Source organism: Neofelis nebulosa, chromosome 12 (genome assembly GCF_028018385.1).
Source record: "Neofelis nebulosa isolate mNeoNeb1 chromosome 12, mNeoNeb1.pri, whole genome shotgun sequence".
In the NCBI taxonomy this organism is placed as follows: domain Eukaryota; kingdom Metazoa; phylum Chordata; class Mammalia; order Carnivora; family Felidae; genus Neofelis; species Neofelis nebulosa.
In genome coordinates, this window is record NC_080793.1 from 51,729,780 (window position 1) to 51,752,827 (window position 23,048).

General features: G+C 39.4%; 1 protein-coding gene across 2 annotated transcripts in view; it reads right to left on the reverse strand.

The window, feature by feature from the left end:
- The window catches only part of ADAMTSL1 (ADAMTS like 1), an 877,457-nt gene that overhangs the window by 499,232 nt on the left and 355,177 nt on the right, over positions 1–23,048 (reverse strand). The window lies entirely within an intron of this gene.

Sequence of the window (23,048 nt, forward strand, 5' to 3'; positions counted from 1 at the left end):
ACATTCTCTTGGTTTACCAAGGAAGGTTGATTGTAAGCCAAACTGGCTCCTGCTGGATGAGTGCTTGTAATTGATACTCACTTCATTGATCACTGCTGGGGTTCATTTTGAGGAACAGGAAACCTCAGTTTTAGATATTAACATGCAAAGGAGAGAGGGAGAAAAAGAGAAGGTAAGCAATGAAGTAAGGCTTAGGATTGAGTTTGGGAGAGAAACTTCTTAAGACATCTAGACAGAGGAAGCTTTCCTAAAAGAGAACTAAAAAGACCTGCAAAACCACCTGCCCAACTGATGTACATATTAAAGCAGAAACACCATTTGAAAAGAATGAGAAATGTTGTTCAGACCAGTGAGAATTGTGCTCTCACTTCTATTACGCTCAAAGTATAGCTTATTATCTGTGCTCCAGTGGCCATATTATAGTAAGTATTGGTATGCTAGGGCTTGTTGGTCAGGAGAAGTAAAGAGACCAGAATCTTAGAATAAAATGTTCCTTGAGTCCAGTTCCTTTCAAAAACTCAGGAGAGGGAGAGACATGATCCTCAGTTGATACTGAATACAGTGCTGGGGACAGAAAATGCTAACAAAGCAGCCCCTTCTCTCAAGCTCTGTTTTTCTCAGTTCTGGAATTTCTGATTGTCAAAGGATTGAGAAGATCTTAAGTATTTTAACTTAAAACAAACGAAGGTTCAGAAAAGAAAATAAGTGCACACATTTTCAAAGTCATCAACTCCAAACATTGCAAAACCACTTAGTAAAAGGGGTGGATAGGCAGGACTGGCCACATTTGCCACCTGTTCACTCCATAAAATAACTTACTAAACCACAGGAAACTTTGTTAAAGTTTAGAAGATGAAAGGGTAAAGCCTGAAAGCTTAAAGTATATATACTTTATAGTATATATACCATATATATAATTTACTAACTGAAAAGTGATGGTATTTTCTAGTATAAATATCTAAATCAGAGAGATGCAGCTAAAATGAGGTGAACTCCAAAAACTAACGTACCCTCCTCTTGGTCCCTTTTGTCTTACTCTTCTGACTCTTACTTACCATTTTCATAGCCCTAATTAATACTACCATTCGATATGATGTTTATAAACAGTTTCTGAAACTTACTAAACCGTGTCGTGAGATAGGAATTAAAGGGAATGATCTACACACTGTCTGAACAGTTATGAAACTTGCTTAAAGGAAGATTTGGAAAAAGAATCGTGATTTTCCCAAGTTATAATTAGATTGTTATTTCAGTGTGCCTGTGGCTTTTCTCTTCTTTGCATTGGAGGCTAGCCCTTGGAATAGATACTAGGGTGAGAAGACTTACGTAGGATTGGAGGGAATGGGAACAAAATTGGACTTAGCAGTAAGAGGGAAACTTGGCAGCATGGAATTTTAGTTAATTCATTATTTTGTCATACAATATGTATTTCACACTAAAAAGTTCAGCACCAAGAGGAGGCAACATCATATGGTCTTATGCTCAATAAATATTAACTGAACCAAAATGAACATCAACAAAGTGTATACTTTCCCTAAATAATTCCCTCATGGCCATAGGTATTTTTTCATTTGACATAATACTTTGCTTTCAGTCACACTTAGTTCAGCTCTTTCTCCCTCTCTGTCTTTGGTATATTTTGTTCTATATCTATACAAGCAGTGGGGAAACAATTATTCATTAAGGTCCACTGAGCTACAGTGTGAAGTTCTGCAAATCTACAATGGATTTTGGGTTTTTAGGTGGCAAATGACAGGTTTAACTGACTTAATTTCTAAAATAATCAGAGCAGGGGCGCCTGGGTGGCTCAGTTGGTTAAGTGGCCGACTTCGGCTCAGGTCATGATTTCGCAGTCCGTGAGTTCGAGCCCGTGTCAGGCTCTGTGCTGACAGCTCAGAGCCTGGAGCCTGTTTCAGATTCTGTGTCTCCCTCTCTCTGACCCTCCCCTGTTCATACTCTGTCTCTCTCAGTCTCAAAAATAAATAAATGTTAAAAAAAATTTAAACTAATCAGAGGAGATATAAAATGTTATTTATGCTATCCAACTAAGTATTTATTAAATGCTTATAAATCATTTATTCAAGCCTGAGGCCAGCAGTTACAATACAGTGTGACAAGTGCTATCATACAAGAATTCAAAAGGGTGATGAAATCAGGTAAGGAATCCAAGTTTAATTCAGAGGACCATGTGGAGCCGCTGAAGTGTTTGAAATAGGAACTGGAATGGTGATTTCTGTATTTCAGACAGATCATTCTGGCTTCAGAACTAAGCACAGCGGACTGGTTAGAAGACAATAATAGGCAGATATTTGAGATAAGGCGGGAACCTGGTGGGGGGTAGCAGAGGCAGTCAGTATAAAGAAAAAGTGAACAGATTTGAGAGACAGGTAAGTAGACTTGATAAGTTTGGGTGAATACTTGGGAAATACACACAGGAAGAGGAAGAGGGCTTTAAGAGGTCAGAGAAGATTATGAGTCCAGTTTGGGATGTGTAAGTTGAGAACATACCTAGAACTATGAGAGAGTTGGACATACACTTAGATTTGTAATTTAGGATCCATATCCAAATTAAAGACACAGATTCAAAAATAATAAGCACATAGAAAACAATGAAAGCCTTGATAAAACGGACTCTAAGAGAGTGTTCACAGTAAGAAGAGAAAGTACCCTAAGACAAAATCTGAGCAACTTTGGTGTTCCGGAAATGGGCAAGGACAAAGGTACCTGCCAACAAGATGAGAAAAAAGCCACCAGAAAGCCAGAATAAAGCCAGAATAAAAGCAGGAATTCGGTGGTGCTGAGGCAGCCTAAAATTCCTGCTGCTGACTCCATACGTGATCCACAATGTGAAAGGAAGATAAGTCACATCAGCACTGAAGTGTCCACGGGGTTTATCAACCAGGAGGGCACTGCAGACCTAGCTCAGAGGATTTCAGTAATGTGGCAGGTAGAGGATCCAGACTGGAAGGTGTTGATGATGTACCAGAAGTGGTGTGGGGGGGTAGAGACAGTAGGTAGGACAATTCTCTGAAGATGCTTGATTGTAGAGGAGAAATGTAAGGCAGAAGATGGAGATGAACCTGAAGTGAAAGGAGAGATGGTTTTTCAGATGATGACAGAGTCTTAAACATCTTTACATGCTGGTGGGAAGGAGCCAGAAATAGACATGGAAGATGGAAGAAGAAGTGGATAATCTGTTACAAGAAGTCTCTGAGGAGGCAGAAAGGAGGCGCAGGCTGAGGGGAAGTAGAAAGCCAGGTGCTGACAGGAGGGGTCCACTGATGCAGGACAGGAGCTAGAGGTAGATCTCATGCAGGAAATGTGTGATTTGGTGGTGAGAGACCAAGGGATTCTCTGGTTGATGGGTACTTTCTCCATGAAGAAAGTGAGACGGACAAGTGGGGGTCAGTGGTTTGAAGAGACCGGAAAAAGAACAAAGTATTCACTGCCAGGGAGAGAAAAACAACTAGAGAAAATAGAAGAGCGACTAGGTAGCACTGAGGGCCCTGTCAAGGTAGTCAGCCAGGCATTTATAGCAAAAATGACTGCACAATTGCACGTTTTTCACCACTGCACCTCCGTATCACGGAGAATCTTTTGTCTCATGCCCTCATCTTTGCCCAACTCCTAAAACCACCACAGGCTTACCCACTGCCATGCTTATCAGAGCTTCTAGAACCCAGCTCCAGTGGAGTCCACCTTCTCATTTCACTGGGAAGGAGTTTGGCTAAGGAGTAAAACCAAGGGTCTAAACTTTGGTTCATAGTGTGGTGGTTAAGCATGCAGCAGACTCTAGAATTTGCTTGGCTTGGTCCAAATCCTGATTTTACCACTTTCTAGCAGTGTGACCTTGGGTTAACTATAAAATCTCACTATGCCTCAATTTCCTCATCTGTAAAATGAGGACAGTAATAAAGGAGAGATAATGGGGACAATAACTCCTGCATTAACTCACGACTTCATAAAAATAAAGGGCTTTGAATAGCATCTGGCGCACAATGACATTTACGTAAGTGGTGGTGGTCTGATTATTAGGGCTTCTGCCGCTCCTACACATTCCTGACAAAATGGGCATCTCTACAAATACAGCCTTATATTCACTTATGAATAGACAAAGATAGAAATCTAACATCTAGTCCAATATTTGCATTAACTTGCAAGTCTGGTCAAATCACTTCACCTATCTGTAAAACTAGATCTCAGGCTACATTAAAAATTAAAAATTCTACAGCGTAAAAGACTATATAGCCATCTGCAGAATTTGATATAAACCACATGGTTCTGCTTTTAAATATTTAGCCCTGCAGATCATTTCTTAAATACGGTACTGTTTTCTCTGACAATTCTAGAGCAATTTTATTACACTTAAAAAAAAAAAAAAGAAATATCTAAGTAACTTTCTTGAGTAACTTCAAATAGTCACACCATTTTTTTTTTTTTTCCATTTCAGCTTAGATTTATTCATGTGCACAAGGCTTGGTCCTTTAGGTAGAAAAACTGTTGCCCATGATAAAAAAAAAAAAAAAAGTGAAATTATCACTTCCTCCTAACAGCAAAATGTTTCAAGATCATGATAATCCTTATAAGCTGCTTAAAATTTGTTACAGCCTGTTGTACAGACAAAACAAAACAATACCTCTCCAAAGGCAACTCTAAGTTCTTTCCTAGGTGTAGCTATCTGGAACATGAACTCTTTAGGCATTTCACCAGACTTTATTTAAAGTCTATGGCATGAGTTTTGATACCAGGTTTAGACAAATTGTTAAATTCCAGTTAATCATGCTATGTATGCATGATGCAAAAATACCTGAACTTGTTTACTCATTTGAGACTGAGCTGTGGAGACTTGCTTCAGATCCCCTCCACTAACACTAGATTAGTCAGTCTCCACCATAGACTACAGATCTGTAGTCAATTTAGTCATTCCCACAGATGCTAACATCAGGGGACCAGAATTTTCTTTTCTCTTTGTGGAAAAAATTCTATAACTTCCCAAATTCAATTAGGCAAACCTTCAAATCTTCAACTATCTTGTTACTCTATGAAAGTCTGAAGGCACTTAAAAAAAAAAAAAGCCTTTAAAGTATGGCAGATCTCCAAATACTTTGCAAGCCTAACAGCATTAACATATTTTTAATACCACTTCATATAGGTATAGCACACATAGTTTGGATTTTCATTTTTGAAAGCTTATTTTTGGAATAGTTGGTTCTAAAATGAGAAAGTATGAGGTTATTTAATAGTGACAGGGAATAATAGGTTGTTTTGCACTGGGCTTACAATGTGTGAAGTGCCTAGGAGAGGTCCAGAATCTATTATCTTTATTACGGTGTCACTTATCCTCAGAAAATTTGGGTACAGTAACCAAACCCACAACACTCCTATGTAGATTACAATGTGGGGCAACTCCACTTATGCAGATTAGGAAATACTGCCTTCCCAGTTTCAATTCCCAGTAGGTTTTCAGTAAACACAGAACCGGGGCAAAATTAGTTGCAAATTAGAATATTTTTACTGTGTTGCAGTAGCCTGTCTTAACAACTTTAGGAATATGTTCAGAACAAAAAAACAAATATGCAAACATGTGGCTCCTTTCCCATTAGAACCAGAGCCCCACAGATTAAGAAGAATATTTCTTTTTCCACAGGGCCATTATGGCAACCACCCCTTGTTATTACACTGAGATACTGATATGTTTTCACAATGTGTTATACAATCCTCAGGTTATTAAGGGATCTAAATCATCAAAAGCTTTTATTATATATTATATAAAAATAATTATTTAAGAACTATAGATGGTTATGTGCACAACGATTTGTCTTGGCTAATGGAACAGTAGAAAATATTCTAAATAAAGAATTGGAGAGGAAAACACTTAGCAGTAGTAGCTTTAAATACAAATAAAACAAATAAGAATAAATTAAAAAACTAAATAAAACAGAGAAGTGAGATAATTCTATTGAATGTCTAGGTTTTCCCAACCCTCAGTCTCGTGACCTAAATTGATAACAGACTCTATTTGTTAAAGATTATTCTGTCTACCATGTGAATTTGGAAGAAATGCAGAAATTAGCTAGGTGAATTGGTTTGTTTAGAAAGTGATGTGTAACTATGTCAAATGTTGAAAAAACAAACAACACACTGACAGGATGACACCACTATTAGGACTGAGAACTTCAAATTGACAAACTAGCCAATGAAGTAGGGTATAATTTCAGGGTTAAAGTAGAAACGGCAGCACTTTAAAACATGCAAGGTATAAATCATTTTTTTTTTTTATTTTTATTTTTGGGACAGAGAGAGACAGAGCATGAACGGGGGAGGGCCAGAGAGAGAGGGAGACACAGAATCGGAAACAGGCTCCAGGCTCTGAGCCATCAGCCCAGAGCCTGACGCGGGGCTCGAACTCACGGACCGCGAGATCGTGACCTGGCTGAAGTCGGACGCTTAACCGACTGCGCCACCCAGGCGCCCCTATAAATCATTTTTTCATGATTATGAAGTAAGATACAAGGACTAATCCTGTGGGGGGGGGTGCTGAACACATATGTGTGCATGTGCATAGACATTTAAGGAGATGGTGGCTCATAAGCATCTCTTATGAGGGATCTCCAACAGAAGAACGCATGGAAACTGAGTCAGGGGTTTACAGCACACACTGGTGCTGTGCTAAGAAGATGAATGTCAGGGCATTTCTGGGTGAGACCATTTAGGCATAATCCCTTCCCATTCGAAAACATTTTATTTCATTAAATGGTTACGAACACCCTAAAAAGTAGAGTGTTAGTTACTTCCCTTTTACAATGGTTTGAGAGCTTAAGCAAACTTGCCCAAGGCTTCAAGGGATGTAGGTAGCAGAGCACAGTCTGACCCTGGGTTGGTTTCACCTCAGAGCCTAAGAAATCTCCACTCGACCTAAGCTGGTTATAAAGCGAGTTGATTCTTTTTTTTTTTTTTTTAATTTTTTTCACATTTATATTTATTTTTGAGAGACAGAGATAGAGCACAAGTGGGGGAGGGACAGAGAGAGAAGGAGACACAGAATCCGAAGCAGGTTCCAGGCTCTGAGCTGACAGCACAGAGCCCGACGCGGGGCTCAAACTCACAGACCATGAGATCATGACCTGAGCCAAAGTCGGACGCTCAACCGACTGAGCCACCCAGCGCCCCTAAAGTGAGTTGATTCTTAAGAGTTTGGGCTTCTATCCAAGGATCTGCATGGAATCTCATACATCCTGCTGCCTTGGCCAGGCCTAACTATACTAGCCAAGATCTCAAGAGTACAAATTAAGAATATCACCTGTCATGTTAAAATCAGTAGTGCCTCCAAATAGTCCTAATAAAATTACCCAAATCAGAAAGTTTTTCAATACCAAGCAAAACTGTCTCCTCTGATGAATTGCCATCTTTCCTTTTTTTCTTATAATGGAAGCTACATGTGATTGAAATTTCCAAGGATTTCCCTGGCCAATATTCTCCTCAGTTACAGCAACTGGGTTAGAAGGGTTGGTCCCTGTTTCCTTATCTTTTTCTATTACCATTTTATCAAGCTTAGTACATTTATCTCCTTTGAAAAGCTGTCTCAAATCATTTTTGCAAAAGTGGTATGGTATAAATAGATGGTGAAATGTAAAAACTCACACTTGAAGCCATTTAACAACCTTAGTAACCAGAGCTCTCATTAGATAATTTGTGAGGTGAGTTTCCTGGCATTCTGTTCACTCGTGCACAGATCATTATATTCTGAGGTGGAAAAGAGCAGGGAAGATAGGAGAAAAGAATGGAATCTTGAGCCCCTGCTAGGTGCCAACTATGGGCGCTTCATGTCCATAACCCCATTTTATTCGCCCCATCCTCACAGATAATGAAAGAGAGTCAGATACTCACCAGCTCATGCAGCTAAGTGCCAGAGTTGGGACCTTACATTCAGGTATGTCTGGTTCCTAAGCTTCTGTTCTTTTCACTCTTCCAGCAGCCTCCTGATAGTCACCCTGAACTCAGGTCTTCCAACGGGCCAGGGCATAAAATGCCTTTTAGCTTCGTCAATGGGAATAGCTGCAGAGGCTCTAATTGAAAATAATTTTACTTACAAATGTGTAGTCCTCAGCAAACTCCGCTCATGCTGTATGTTTATGCTGCAACAAATATTTTTTTTGAAAAAGAAAAGTTGGATTGATGCTTATAAAAATGACGGCAAGGGAGAGCGAAACTCAAATTATGCGATAGCATGTGTGGGTGGGGCACCCAGTTTTTACTGCCACTTGTTTTTGGAGAACTAAAGAATCAACATCTCTACAAGTAACACACTCATCCCTAAATATAAGGCCATGAAAACTTTATAGGGCTCCCCCCCGTTCTCCCCAAATATTGTTTGAAGTGCATGTTTACACCTATATAGGATACACGGGCTGGATGAAATCCAGTCAAGGGCATAAAAGTACAGCGTGGAGTGTGCCTTTCGTAGTTATATAATATATTGACTTTGGGCTTGTGCTAGAGGAATTGTTCCTTGCCTCCAGCTCCTGAATTTACTATAGCTGCCAAACACTTCCAAAACCTCTCAGTCTCAATCCTGGGCCTGGAGAAATTCCACAGCACTAGGAGATCAAGTTTCGCATCAATATTTTTGTGGGCTCCTTGCCAACGCCTTATCAAGGAAAAATATAATTATAGGCGAGACTGCAGCAAGCTGATTCTATAATATTCTCCCCTCCTGTCTCAGCTGCTAAAATATAATGTAATAAAAGTGATATAAGATACTGCATCTGCCCTTTCCATAATTCTATTTTCATTTTAGTTCCATTGCTGGATTGAGGAAGATTCTGAGCCATGCCAGAGCTACTGATGCTTAGCTTCTAAAACACGAGTGTCTGATTTAGTAAAGTTATAGTTTAAAATAGAACCCATGGTAGAAGAAATGGCAGTGGGGGGAGAAAATGTGGGTTTTTTTGTGGCAAGCGTGGCTTTCTTGTTTTTTTCCCCCCTAAAACTGCTTTAATGGACAGTTCAATTTCTACATCATAGATAAAGTTAGCATAGGGACCTTCATATTTCATTCATATTGTCTATGGGTCCTTGGGGGTGCACATTCTTTATCACCATGTGTAGAACATTAAAACCCCAAGCCATGTTTCAGGACTAAGTCCTATTGTTCATTCAGATTGGGTTATACCAAGCTTTTACCTATGAAAGATCCAGGAGAAAGACATGATTTGTTGCGTGGTATCTAAGAAACCATAAGCCAACACAATGAGGTTAAATGACACACAGAGTAATTGTTTTATTTTTATATTTTTCAGTCTTACTGAGATATAATCGACACGTAATACTGTGTATGCTTAAGTTGTACAACGTGATGACGTGATATTTGTATAATTGTGAAATGATTACCATGATGAGGTTAGTTAACATATACATCACCAGAGTCATTATTTGAGAACATAGACTTTTTGTGGCTGCCCACTGATTATAGACCCATGTTTAGATGCTTTAGTATGGCATCAAAGACATTTCTGCCATCTTGCCTCATCCCAGCATACTTCCCTTAGGCTCATTTCTCATTTCTCTCCATGAATATTTTGCTCTATCCTGTTCTATCTAGCCTTCTTGTAGTCTTTTTAAATAACTCCTATATTCTCATACTTTTGTCAGCTTCTCATGCTATTTATCTTTTGTGGACCTCTCCTCTCTCTTCCTGTGAACATGCTCCACTAAAACCAACACGAAAAATGTGCCCTGACTACGCTACTCTCTATCTAGACTGAACTAATGATTTCTTCCTTGTGTTCATGACCACCTGTCTATTCTCCTTACATCTTCTTCATCATTTACATAAGCATCTTTGGGCAAGATCATGCTTGTCCATCTCTGTGTGCTGAGCATGTAGTCAGTGGAATGCAATTGGTGTCTGATAAATATTAGTTAATCATTGATTTTACAAATTTGCTTTTAGGAGAGCTACATATTTCTAAAAAAATTTTTAACGTTTTTATTTATTTTTTAGACAGAGAGAGACAGAGCATGAGCAGGGGAGGGGCAGAGAGAGAGGGAGACACAGAATCTGAAGCAGTCTCCAGGCTCTGAGCTGTCAGCACAGAGCTTGGTGTGGGGCTTGAACTCACAGACTGTGAGATCATGACCTGAGCTGAAGTCAGACGCTTAACTGACTGAGCCACCCAGGTGCCCCAGAGATAGCTACATATTTAAGATACAGTCCCTAACAGTTTGCTTACTTACTGCTACTCCTAAGGGTTGTATTTTTTTACAAGTGAAATTTACCTTGTCTTTGTGAGTCACTAGATATTGGATTCAGTGGGAAGAGTTCAGATCTCTGTTTCACCACTTCCTACTGTATGATATGGGGATAATATTCCACCTATCTGTAAAATGGGGGAAAAAAGTATTTGCCTTGCAGGAGTATTGTAGGGATAAAATACTTGGCACACACTTGGTACTCCACAAATGAAACAAAAGGATTCATTACTGGGATGATATACTAGGCTTCCAGCACCCACACAGACACCAGGACCCCAAGGAAGATGGTATGAGAGACCTTGGTTTTCACTGATAAACCAAGAAGGCTACCGTGGACTGTGGAATGTTAACTGGGAGGGAACATCTGGACTACAGGCTACAGGTGGTGACTGGAAGGCCAGGAAATGGCTAAGTGGATGCAGGGAGTAGCAGGATCACAGGGAAGAGAGGGAGGTAGAAGGGGGATATCCAGGAAAGCTAAAAGCCATAATTCCTGATTCCTGAATAGCTCAGGATCCTGAAAATATCAGCCAACATTTATTAAGACTGAACTGAGTCAAGTGGTTTACAAACCTTGAGTCTCAAAAATACTCTGCAAAGGCAAGCATGATTGGCTTCTTCTTAGAGATGAAAAAAACAAATGAGGCCCCAGGAGGTTACGTAAGTTGCCCATGAAGACAAGGCTAGTATATGGTGATGTCTGAAATGGAACTCAGACGTCAGCCTCTGAAAGCCACTCTCTTTGCCCCATACCAGACTGCCTCCTAAAAGCCATGTAACAGTCAACTGCTCCGGCTACCATCATCGTGTTTCTGTTAACTGACCAAACAACAGCATTCGGAATTAAGTTTTTACACTTCGAAAGAGGATTTCGTGTACATTAAGCCTCATTTCATCCTGTGAGAAAGGCCAGGATAGTTTTTTAACCCTGTTACACAGATGAGGAAACAGGACTTCGCAGTCAAGTGCACTGAGACGTATGTTTATATACTGACACAATCAAACTGTAAACTCTGAGAAGTCGTGGCTTGGGCCTTTGGGCTCACCACAGCGTACCTAGTTCTCTGTGCCAGTAGTGGCAAACAGGAAGCAAAAGACAGTAAAGTTTCCAAATGAATACATGTACACAGAAACAAGAAAATTAATAAACGGACAACCTATTCGAAGGAAAGGCACAAAGATTTGGTTTGAGCCAGAACCCTTAGGCCATATGACTGGTGGGTACTGCTGATAAAGACAGGCCACTGCCTATTTCAGTGAGTGGTTTCAAACACTGCCTTCATTTTCTTTTTAAGTGTAATTTATTGTCAAATTTGTTTCCATACAACACCCAGTGCTCATCCCAACCAGTGCCCTCCTCAATGCCCAACACCCACTTTCCGCTCTCCCCCACCCCCCATCAACCTTCAGTTTGTTCTCAGTACTTACGAGTCTCCTACGGTTTGCCTCCTTGCCTCTCTGTAACTTTTTTTTTGCCCCCTTCCTCTCTCCCCGGTCTTCTGTTAAGTTTCTCAGGATCTACATATGAGTGACAACATATGGTATCTGTCTTTCTCTGACTGCCTCATTTCACTTAGCATAATACCCTCCGGTTCCATCCATGTTGCTGCAAATGGCCAGATTTCATTCTTTCTCATTGCCAAGTAGTATTCCATTGTATATATAAACCACATCTTCTTTGTTTTATTTTTTATTTTTAAAAATTTACATCCAAATTAGTTAGCATATAATGAAACAATGACCTCAGGAGTAGATCCCTTAATGCCCCTTACCCATTTAGCCCATCCCCCCTCCCACAACCCCTCCAGCAACCCTCAGTTTGTTCTCCATATTTATGAGTCTTTTCTGTTTTGTCCACCTCCCTGTTTTTATTTTTGTTTCCCTTCGCTTATGTTCATCTGTATAAACCACATCTTCTTTCTCCATTCATCAGTTGATGGACATTTAGGCTCTTTCCATAATTTGGCTATTGTTGAAAGTGCTGCTATAAACACTGGGGTACAAGTGCCCCTATGCATCAGCACTTCTGTATCCCTTGGGTAAATTCCTAGCAAGCACTGCCTTCATTTTAACTACTATTTAACTTCCTATGAGAGAAAAATAAAGAAATCCTTAAATGACAGTTACTTCATAAAACTTAAAAGTATAAGCCCTACATACTTGTAGCAGATATATTTTAGGGGACTGCTTCCCTGGGAATGTGTCTCTCCTCTACTCCCAGTACATTTTCTTTCCTTTGCACCCATGGGATTTCTCTTAATACATTTAATACTTGAGCAAGCTTGAGGGGTTTCCATTCATTTCAAAGAGCTTTGACTAGACAATCATCCATGCTAAAATGTAGGCTGTAGGAGGGAACAGAGGAGGGACTGAAAGCCTAAGGTATCCATGGATGGGCACACACTGCCATTTTGGGGGGACACCTCTGTGTTCTGTATCCTTCCGGCTCAAATGACCCTTTCTGGAGTTGCTGACATTAATGTTTGCATTACTGCTGACATACCTTTCCAGAAAATATGCAATTAAAAAAATCACAATACATCATCCATGTGTTGATCTAACCAGTGATCACATATCTACCATTATTGTAGGTACCAAGGATACCAGATACGGTGGTACAGTACAGAAATTAATACAGGGGCTGTAGAGCCAGATTGCCTATTTTCATATCCCACATCTGCCACAAATACCTCCTGGGTATGCTTCTCAAGTTCTCCATGCTTCCGTTCCCTCATCTGTAAACATGGGGATAATACCTACATTATTGGGTTATTATGAGAACTAAATGAATTAATATATGAAAAATTCTTAAAATTTAAAATGACACCTGGCATTCAGTAAGAGCTTAATAAATGTTGTTTATTGGTAACAATACAATACTGGTCACAATTAGTGTCCTTAGGGTCACAGAGTAGAGAAAGAGAGACAAATAGGAAAATCACTGATTACAACCCAATTGTGATCAGCTATAACAGGTAGTTCTATTGTTTTAAACATCCACATTCTCAGCAAGAAGTGTATCTCATTATAACTGAGGGCATACCTGTGCTCTCCACAGAAGTGAAAACTAACACATGGGTTCACTGGCTAAGAAGGCAAGCACTTCTTAGCAACAAATTTTAATTTTTCCTGGATATTCAATTTTGCATGATCATCTTAATGATGATATTTTGCACATTTATTGATTTGTAACACCTCTTTTAGAGATGTGGTTGAGTCTTGTACTATTATTTAATTCAAGTTTTCCAGTGCATATATCTTGCCCTTATATCTAAATTGTAAATTACTTTAAAATAGGAAAGTCACCTTAAATATCTTTAAGCTCCCACAATCTAAAGCCATGCTAAAAATATTTGTTGAATGAATGAACAAGAAGCCAACTTGGCTAGATCTGTAAGCAAGTACTATTTCTTTCTGACACATATTTACCTCATTGGATTGCTTTTGAGTTATTTGAACTCAAAATGTACCTCTTTCCCCTTATCTTTTAATCTTAAAGTCAGGACTTTTTATAATGGTTTTAACATTAGCCCAAAGGCACTCATATCAACAGGTTAGAATCTATTTGCCTAAAAAAATGAACATTAAAATACCGAAGGAAGAACTGGGGACCTCAAGTGTCATTGTTGTCTATCTCTGCCTTATTCTGTGGCTTTAGAAACCCCCACTGCCGCTCTGCTTCTTAGTGCGTGCATCAATAAATGAGAAGACCAATCTTTGACATATCATTACCTACCATAAAGGGGGGGAAAGGCTTGCATGTGATGATTGACTTTCAGTTCTGCTGAGGAAAGACCCCTTAAAAATCCCCTGCTTTCAGTTGGCAGGTCAGTTTCTAAATCCCCCAAATAAAAAGAGAAAGTATGCCCATAGGTCTGACTCTACATGGGGTCATTAACAGGTCTCTTCATTTCATTCTTTGGAACAGGTCATTTAAGTCAAGAATAACACAACCACCCTATGACATCATGCCAAACACCCCTAAGTCTGACTCTATTTATGTTTCGGTTGATTTTGTAAAATGCAATTCCAGAAGAGCAAAGGTTTTTGCCCAGTCAGTTATTACAGAAACAGGAGCGTCACCGCTGTTTAGAAAGAAGTGGCATGTAATTAAAAATGACCTACTATGAAACTCAATAAAAGTGAGGATCAGTAATTTGAAGCTTTTCTCAGTTTTTACTAAGTTTTCTCTCAACTCCAAACCAAATAACCATTCTTTGTTTGCTAAACAGATCATAAGTATATAATTTTGTTGGCTCTTTTTCTCCCCCCTTGGTATTGGCAAAAATAGGGCTTTCGGAAAAAAAAAACAAAAAAACAAAAAAAAAAAACTTTAACTGGTCTCAATTTTTTGTTCAAGGTTAACTTTACATTGAAATCTGACTGCAAGCAACAGGTCATATTTCACTTAAATAATGGCAGGTAGCCCTATATTAGAGACATTCTCACATAAAAGTTTCACATTAGGAAAATGCATTCTGGGAAATAATCAACTACCATAAAGAGGTCAAGTATATGGAAAGTGGAGCTCTGATCTGCAAACCAGATTCAACAGCCTTCATTTACCAAGGCAGAAGGGATGAGTGGAACCATGCAGGGCCAATGTGTGAATATACATTACTCAGAAGGAATGTGCTAACACTTGAATGTTTCTAAATCAACTTTTTATTAATATATAAGATGCCTTATTTATATTAAATATCCAATATATAATACAATGTATTTTATTAGAGTCCATAAAATTCAAAGACATTATGACCTTTTTAAAACTTATTTAGTGACCAGTCTCAAATTGTTGCCCGTTTCTTTTTTTTTTTTTTTTTTGAGGTAACAAATTACATCTAGAAAAAAATGCATGCATATTTTGTACACAATGAATTTTGATAAAAAAGGATGACTTTCAATAAAAAGAATATAGCCATATAACCGTCAACACAATCGAAACATTTCCATCACCTCAGAAGATTCCCCAGTGCCTCTTTCCAGTTAAACCCTCCCCTCAGAGTTTACCACAGTTCTGATTTCTATTACTGTAGATAATATTTGATTATTCTTGCAAAGATACTAGATACTATTTTGTGTCTGAACTCTTTCACTCAACATAATGCTTGAAATTTGTCCATCTTGTTGTATGTACCATGAGTTTTTTTTTTAATGGCAAGTACTATTGCAAAGTATAAATATATCAGAATTTAGTTATCAATTCTACTGTTGATGGACTTTGGGGGGTGACTCCAGTATTAGGTAAGCTTAAATAAAGTGGTATGAACATTTTCATTTCTCTTGGGTAAGCATGCAGAAGTAGAATTGCTGGGTCACACTATAGGTATATTTGATTTTATAAGAAACCATTACCTTTTCCAAAGTGGTTATACTGATTCAGAGTCACCATCAAAGGATGATTCTAGTTGCTCTGCATTCTTGTCAGCTCTTGGTGTTGTCAAAGTCTTTAATTTTATCTTTTCTCCTAAGTGTGTAGTATATTTTATTATGATTGCAATTTTTATTTTCCTCAAAAATAATGATGTTGAGAACTGTGTGTGTTTATTGGCCATTTGTATATCTTCCTCTGGCAAGTGTCTGTTCAAGTCTCGTTGCCCATTTCAAAAACATTGAGTTGCCTCTTTATTATTGATTTGTGGGAGTTCTCTAGATGTTCTAGATACAAGGTTTTTGACAGATATGTATTGGAAGTATTTCCTCCTAGTATGTGTCATGCTTTAACATTTTCTTAACGATGTCTTTTGATGAGGATAAATTCTAAATTTTGATAAGGTATAGTTTATTATTTCTTTTTACATTTAATACTGTTTGTGTTAGTGGGTCTAAAAAAAATCTTTGCCCATTCCAGGCAATAAAGATAGTCAAGACTTTCTCCTATGGTGTTACTAGAAGCTTTATGCTTTCAGCCTTTAAGCTTTTAAAGTTAAATCTATTATCCGTTTTGAATTAATTTTGTATGTATTGTGAGGTAGCTATTGAGGTTTATTTTTGCCCCTGTACTTATCCAGGTGTTCCAGCATACCTGTTAAAAAGACTTTCCTTTTCCCATTGCATTGCATTGGCAATTTTATCAGAAATCGGTATATGTGTGGGTCTATTTCTGGCTCCAATTCTGTTTCATTCACCTGTTTGTCTATCTTTATACCAATACCATAATTTATTATTGTGGTGTTAATGTAAGTCTTGAAACCACGTCATTTGTGGCCTATTAATTTTTCTCTTCTCTTTCAAAACTCGTTTGGCTCTTTGCATTTTTGTATAAACTTCAGAATGAATTTGTCAATATCTACAAAGAGGCATGCTGCAATTTCAAATGGAACGGCACTGAATCTATAAATCAGCTTGGAGAAAGTTGGCATCTTTAACAATATTGAACCTTCTAATCCATGGACATGGCATATCTTTTCACTTATTTAGGCTTTATTCGATTTCTCTGAGCAATGTGTGTGGTTTTCAGTGCATAGATTTTACACATGTTTTGTTATGTATCCTTTATGCACTTCATATATTTAATGCTACATAAAAAAGTATTTTTTAGATTTCAATTGTCAATTGTCTGTTACTAGTCTATATAAATACAATTGACTTTTTGTATATTGAATTTGTATCCTGTGACATTGCTGAATTCACTTATGAGTTATTTTGTAGTGTTTTATAGATTCTTTAGGATAAACATCTATGCTGCCTGTGAATAAAGAGAACTTTCCTTCTTTCTTTCCAATTTTTATGTCTCCCCCCGCCTTGTTTTATTGTAATGAATAGATTATATAGTAAAATAGTGTACATAGAGGTGAAGACATCCTTGATTTGTTCCTCATCTAAGGAGGACAAAAATTAATATTTCACGATCAACAATGATGTTAATTCTCAGTTTCTTATAGATGTCCTTTATCAGATTAAGGAAGTATCCTTCTCTTTCCAATTTTCTGGAAGTTTTTATCATGAATGGGTATTGTGTTTTGTCCAATACTCTTTATGAGTTGATTATATAATTTTTCTTTTTTATTCTGTTATTGTGGTGTATTACATTGAATGATTTTAAATGTCTAACCTACGATAGACACTCCTATGATAAATTTAAATGGCACTCCTATGATAAATTTCCCTCCTAATATTGCATTAATTTTTTATACATTATTAGATTTGTTATGGTAATACATTGTCAAGGAATTTTACATCACTGTTTATGAGACATATTTATTTGTAATTCCCTTTTCTTATAACTTTTTTTTAGGTTTTGATATTAGGGCTATGCTGGCCTCAAAAAAATTGGGACAAGGAGTGATGTCATCAAGATGGCAACATATGTCATTCCTGACTTTGCTCCCCTTCACAAGAACAAATAATGAGTATTCAAAAATAAGCCATCACTTAGAGAATCCTAAAACATAAGGGGTGGGTGAGGCTGGAGCACAGCTCAGAGACCCAGACAGACTGCCTTAGAAGCTTAAGAGGAGTGGTTATAGGTTGATCGTGTTGCCCCTCCCCTTGGACAGCACACCACTCAGAGAGTTCACCCTTGAGCCACCATTTCCTCCAGTGGGAAAAGAGAACCCAAGAGGAGAAAACTAGCATCCCCTCAAAACGGGGTTGCTTTGTGGGAGTCTCTATTCTGCTCAACAACACAAGGATTACAGCGGAACACACAGGGCTGAACCACTGAGAATCTGGCTAGGATGGAGAAGGGATGGGGGAGTTTGCAACAACCATCATCTGGATCTTGGCAGATGGAGTTCATACCTGCAGTGCCTAAGTAGTAAATCCCAACCAGCAGCTTCACTCATCTGCAGAACCAAGTCAAGGATGCATTCTGACCAGGGACTTTGGTAGAAGGCCTGATCTGGATCCTCAGATGAAGAGTTTTATTGGCTCTAGAGCAGGATTTGTCCACACCCAAGCAAAGTGCTGCATCACAGCTCCACCCATCTGACCAGGAGAGCTGTGACACCTGAGAGCTGTGCAGCCCAGTGGCACTTGAGCTGAGAAGGGCAGGAAGAGCTGATAGGTTGCAAAGCCAAGCCAGCAGCCCTGTTTGGCCAGGGAACTGGGGTTGCAAGTCAGCTTGAGTTAAAACATAAACAGAACGGAACATAAAAATAGCTAACACTGACTGGATCACTTACTATATGCTTTGCATTGTGAAATGTGCTTTACATCAATCCCATCAAAACCTCACAACTACCCCATGAGATGTCCATTTGACAGAGAAAGAAACAGAGGCTCTTAGTCAAGGCTAAATAATATTTCCAATGTCTGTGGCTGGTAAGTGTCCAAGCCAAGCATGCCCTCTGCTCTACTGCAGTAGGAATCACAGAAAACAAAACAGTTTTACTCGCTCTTCAGAAGCTGATCTAATGCTCTTCTCTAGGGACTGGGTTTTCTAGAAAATTCAGACCTAGCGTCTGTCCTCAAGAAGTTTACCTTCTCACAGGAGAAAGTGGGAAGTTCCCAATGATTGCAAGCATTGTGCCAAATGTTTTGACAGAATTGTCAGTTCTGCAGAGAAGTGCTTCACCCCTCCTGGGGATGGAGGAGTAAGGGAGGGCTTCCTCAGGCAGGGACTTAGGTAAAGAAGGGTGAAAGGCCTTCTAACAAGCTTTCAGCCAAACCTTGGCTACACATAGAAAATACTTGGAGAACTTTTAAAAACACAGGTGCCTGGGCTTAATTTGACCAGTTGAATCAGAATTTCTGGGAGTATGACCCAGAGATCAGTACTTTAAAAAGCCCACCGAGCGATTCTAAGATTCATCCAAAGTTGAGAACCATTGCTCTAAATGATTGCAAAACTAAATTGTTAGACATAATGATCATGTAATTCAACTGGGGTGAGTTAACAGCCTTTCCAAAATTCCCTGATGACTGGAATCACCTGGGCACTTGATGCAGGGCTGGGGAGTGGTCAAAGACTCAACATCTGAGGGCATCTCCCTTAAAAATTTGTTTCAGATGGTCAGGTTAATTTGGGATACAAGATGAATGGTTCCCAAAGTGTTGTCCAGGGGATGCATCAGCATTGCCTGAGAGCTTGCTAAAAATGCAAATTCTTGGGCCTCGTGTCAGACCCACTGAATTAGAAGTTCTGGGAGTGTAGCCCAGGAATCAGTGTTTCAAAAAGTTCTTAGCAGGAGCACTTGGATGGCTCAGTTAAGCTCCCAACTCTTGATCTCGGCTCAGATCATGATCTCAGGGTCTCTGAGTTCAAGCCCCATGTCAGGCTCTGTGCTGAGAGGGGTTCTCTCCCCCTCTCTCTGCCCCTCCCCCACTCACACACACACATGCTCGCTCTCTCTCAAAATAAATAGACTTAACAATAATAAATTTAATAATTATAAATAATAAACTTAAAAAATTACTTATAAGAAGTTCATAGGATTCGGATACACCAAAAATTTGAGAACTACTGGTTACAGAGCTGAAAATGTGTAATTTGGGAATTCATTTTTTACCCTTGACTGGGTCAGGTCAAAGTCATGGGGTTAATCTGCATAAAACCAATTTCTTTATTATGTCTGCTGCTACAGATTATACTCTCAATCCAGGCCTTTGGTCAAAGGCAGTGTGAATGAATCAGTGCCCTTTACTGGTACTCTAAAGAACAGAAAGGCATGCTTTGGTGGGTGGTGGCCAGAAGCAGCATATCACTCATTTAAATATCATTAAAAACACTCTTTCCACTAAAGACTAAGCAATGAGAGTGCCTGCCATAAAAAAAAAAAAAAAAAAAAAAAGAAATCAATCATCCTTCCATAAAGCTGTACATGGGACACCTTGAAGAAACTTTAAGACAGTGGCTGCAGTGCAGGAGTGGGGGTAGCAAGAGTCAACAGATTTGATTCCTCCTTTCAAACTAAGGGTAAAAAATGTGTTCCCAAATTACACATTTTCAGGCTGTGCACAGAAGCCTTGTTTTGCTCCAGGAAAGTTTAAAGTACCCAGTGGGAACATCTTGGCACAGTGTTTGCTGTTATCCATCTGGCTACCTCAGGTGAAGCCATGTGCACACTTCAAGCCACTGGCAGGCAACAGGAATTCGGGTTCAAGTCCAAGGCCAGTGCACAAGGCCACATCTTTGTAGCCTTTTCCTATGACTCCTGCTCTCACTTTAATTCTTCTCCTCTTTAAATCTTCTCACAAGCACTGGTGTGGCATTTTCATGCATACCAAACAGAAGACATTTAATCAGCTCATGGACGTTGGCTCAAGCCAAGATGAACACTGTTGAACTTTTAGACACAACATATGGTTTCAATTTTGTCCACAGGAAGTCATAACCAATCCTGCCCTCCAGAGGTTAAACTGGTCAGCAACCCCTGGAACTACCTTATAGACTGAAGTTCATATTCCTAAATTTGTCCTTCAAGTTCCTTCAGATGGAACCCTGTATCACCACCGTCGTCTTCACCACTTCCCCTCATTTACAAGAAACCGTGGGCCATTACCTGAACACCACACATTCTCTCATTATACTAGGATGTGAGTTTCATGGGAGCTGGGTCTTGGTTTTAATCGCTGTTTTATCCTTGGCGTCCAGGACAGCAGGCAATAGGTATTTAAACAGTCTGTAATTTTCTGTGCCCTTCCACATAATGTCCTGTCCCTGGGATGTACTGTGCTCACCCATACACTTGGCAAATGCCTCGCTGGCCATTAGGTCACAGTTAGAGCCCCATGTGGCCAGAGGAAGTTCTTTATGGCAGCCCCCATAATGCTGTGTTGTTAAGTATTCACCTTTCAATCTCCCCTACTATACTATGAGGATCTCCGTGGCAGGGATCAACTTTGTTAATACAATCAATTCAGTGAATCATTCCAGCATGGGATCCCATTAGGATTCTATGGTCTGTGATCTTTCCAGGACTTCAGGCCAATTCTTAACTGGCTGTGACATTCAGCAATTCAGATCTCGGGAAACAGTGAGGGTACAGGCAATACAAGATAAACATGACGGAGCTGGGTTAGGTCTGAAGTGAAGGGAAGGCCAAGAACTACCACTTTGAAAGCATCTACTATTTCCAGGCACTGTGATAGCAACCATACTAGTTACCTCCTCAATTTGATACTCTGGATTGGTAAACATACGAACATGATTCCACTAGTTCTGAAAGGAAAAGAGAGTAATAAAACCGTATCATTCCGGAGGATTATACTTTTTAAGTATATAATTTATGAGGCATGAAAGAAAAACAATTTGCCCAATCTTTCTTTTATAAAGGTAATTTATAGTGAAACTTTAAAATTTAGACTCATGAGAGAGTCATTTTGAATTAAAGCAAATATAAATTACAGAATATTCCTAAAATCCAAACAAGTAACACAGATAAGACTTTTTTGGAATCATTCCTTAGGGAAAAAAAACAAAAAGATCTATAATTAGCGTACTAAAGAGTTCCCCTGCCCACACACACACAGACACACAAAAGTTGTGTTACCAAGCTTGTCCAAATTAGCACCACCAAATGTGTTTATAAATAGTTTTTTCTCTCATGTAGGTAAATAGTCTACTTATGTTTTGTTTTGTCTTGTTTTAATAGTGGGTTTCTGAGGCAATCCTTTGCTTCACTAATAGTATAAGATAAACTGGAGCCTGTACGCTTGGGGAGGATTATTGATTCCAAATTTCAGTTGAGGTTTCACTATTTTACTATCACATAACAAACAGCCCTCTGGGTATAGCACAGAGGAAATAAAACAGACCTTTGCAGCATTCAGGAGTCACAACATTTTCTTTTCTAAAAAGATAGCTTTAATGAAACTCTGCTCCTTGAGGCCCCTCAGGCCTGCTGGAACTAGGGGTGGGAGAGAACGAAGTGGGCCAACACCCGGACCCCTTCTTCCTGCCATCACCTCAAAGATTCTCCACATCCATGTTGCTTTACAAACACACTGGGTTCCATGTGAGAACAAGTTCGAACAAAGTGTTGTATAACAGAAAAAAAAAAAAAAAGCTTAAAAGCCACTGTCTTACAACAATGACAGACACATAGAGGATATCTAGACAGGGAAATAAAAATATTAAACTGATACATAAATAGAACCTGAAAGATTTACATCCCCCACAGGCCAAGGTTAAATGCATTTTATTGGTGTGGAGCAATGTAACTGTCTAAATGGGCAGAGAGCTGTGGGGAGGGAGCTGTCATCCCCGCGGGTCTAACCTAGAAGGCCTGGCAGGGGAAGGAAGAACTGAAAGGCCCTGGGATGAAAGGAAAGCATCTTGGCAGGGGGTGGGAGGGGACAGCAGGCTATTCCAAGCCCAGGTCAAGACTGCAAACGGACTCCATGATTATGAAAAAAGTAAAATCTTGCTGCTAAATCCATTAATAGTCATAAAAACGTCATCATTCTCCTCATTAGACAGGACCGTTCTTTATTCTCTTTGGTTTCAGCAATGTCAGCCATTTCACACCAACAGAACTGCCTCTCTTGAGCTCTCTCTTCCTCTCTTGGACAACTCTTTCTGCTCTTTCCCTTAGGGCTCCCTTGCGCCCTCATCTGGATGTGTCAGGAAGTACAGAGAGGTGCTTAAACATGAAACCTACTCACGGTGACTCTGTTGACCTTCATGGTCAATGAATGAAGAAGCCTGCCTAGGGCCTCGGGGCTAAGCTGAGTGGAATGGACGACTGCTGTGTGTGTGGCAAAAAGGAACAGTCAATGTTCCCAGTTCCCAGGGGAGTATCCCAAACTGAGCAGACCATGAGGTGTGTGTGTGGGGGGGGGGGGGGTGGGCAGGGAGTGATGGAAAGAAGGCCTATATCATTCCCCAGAGGAGGCTGGAAGGCCAAAGA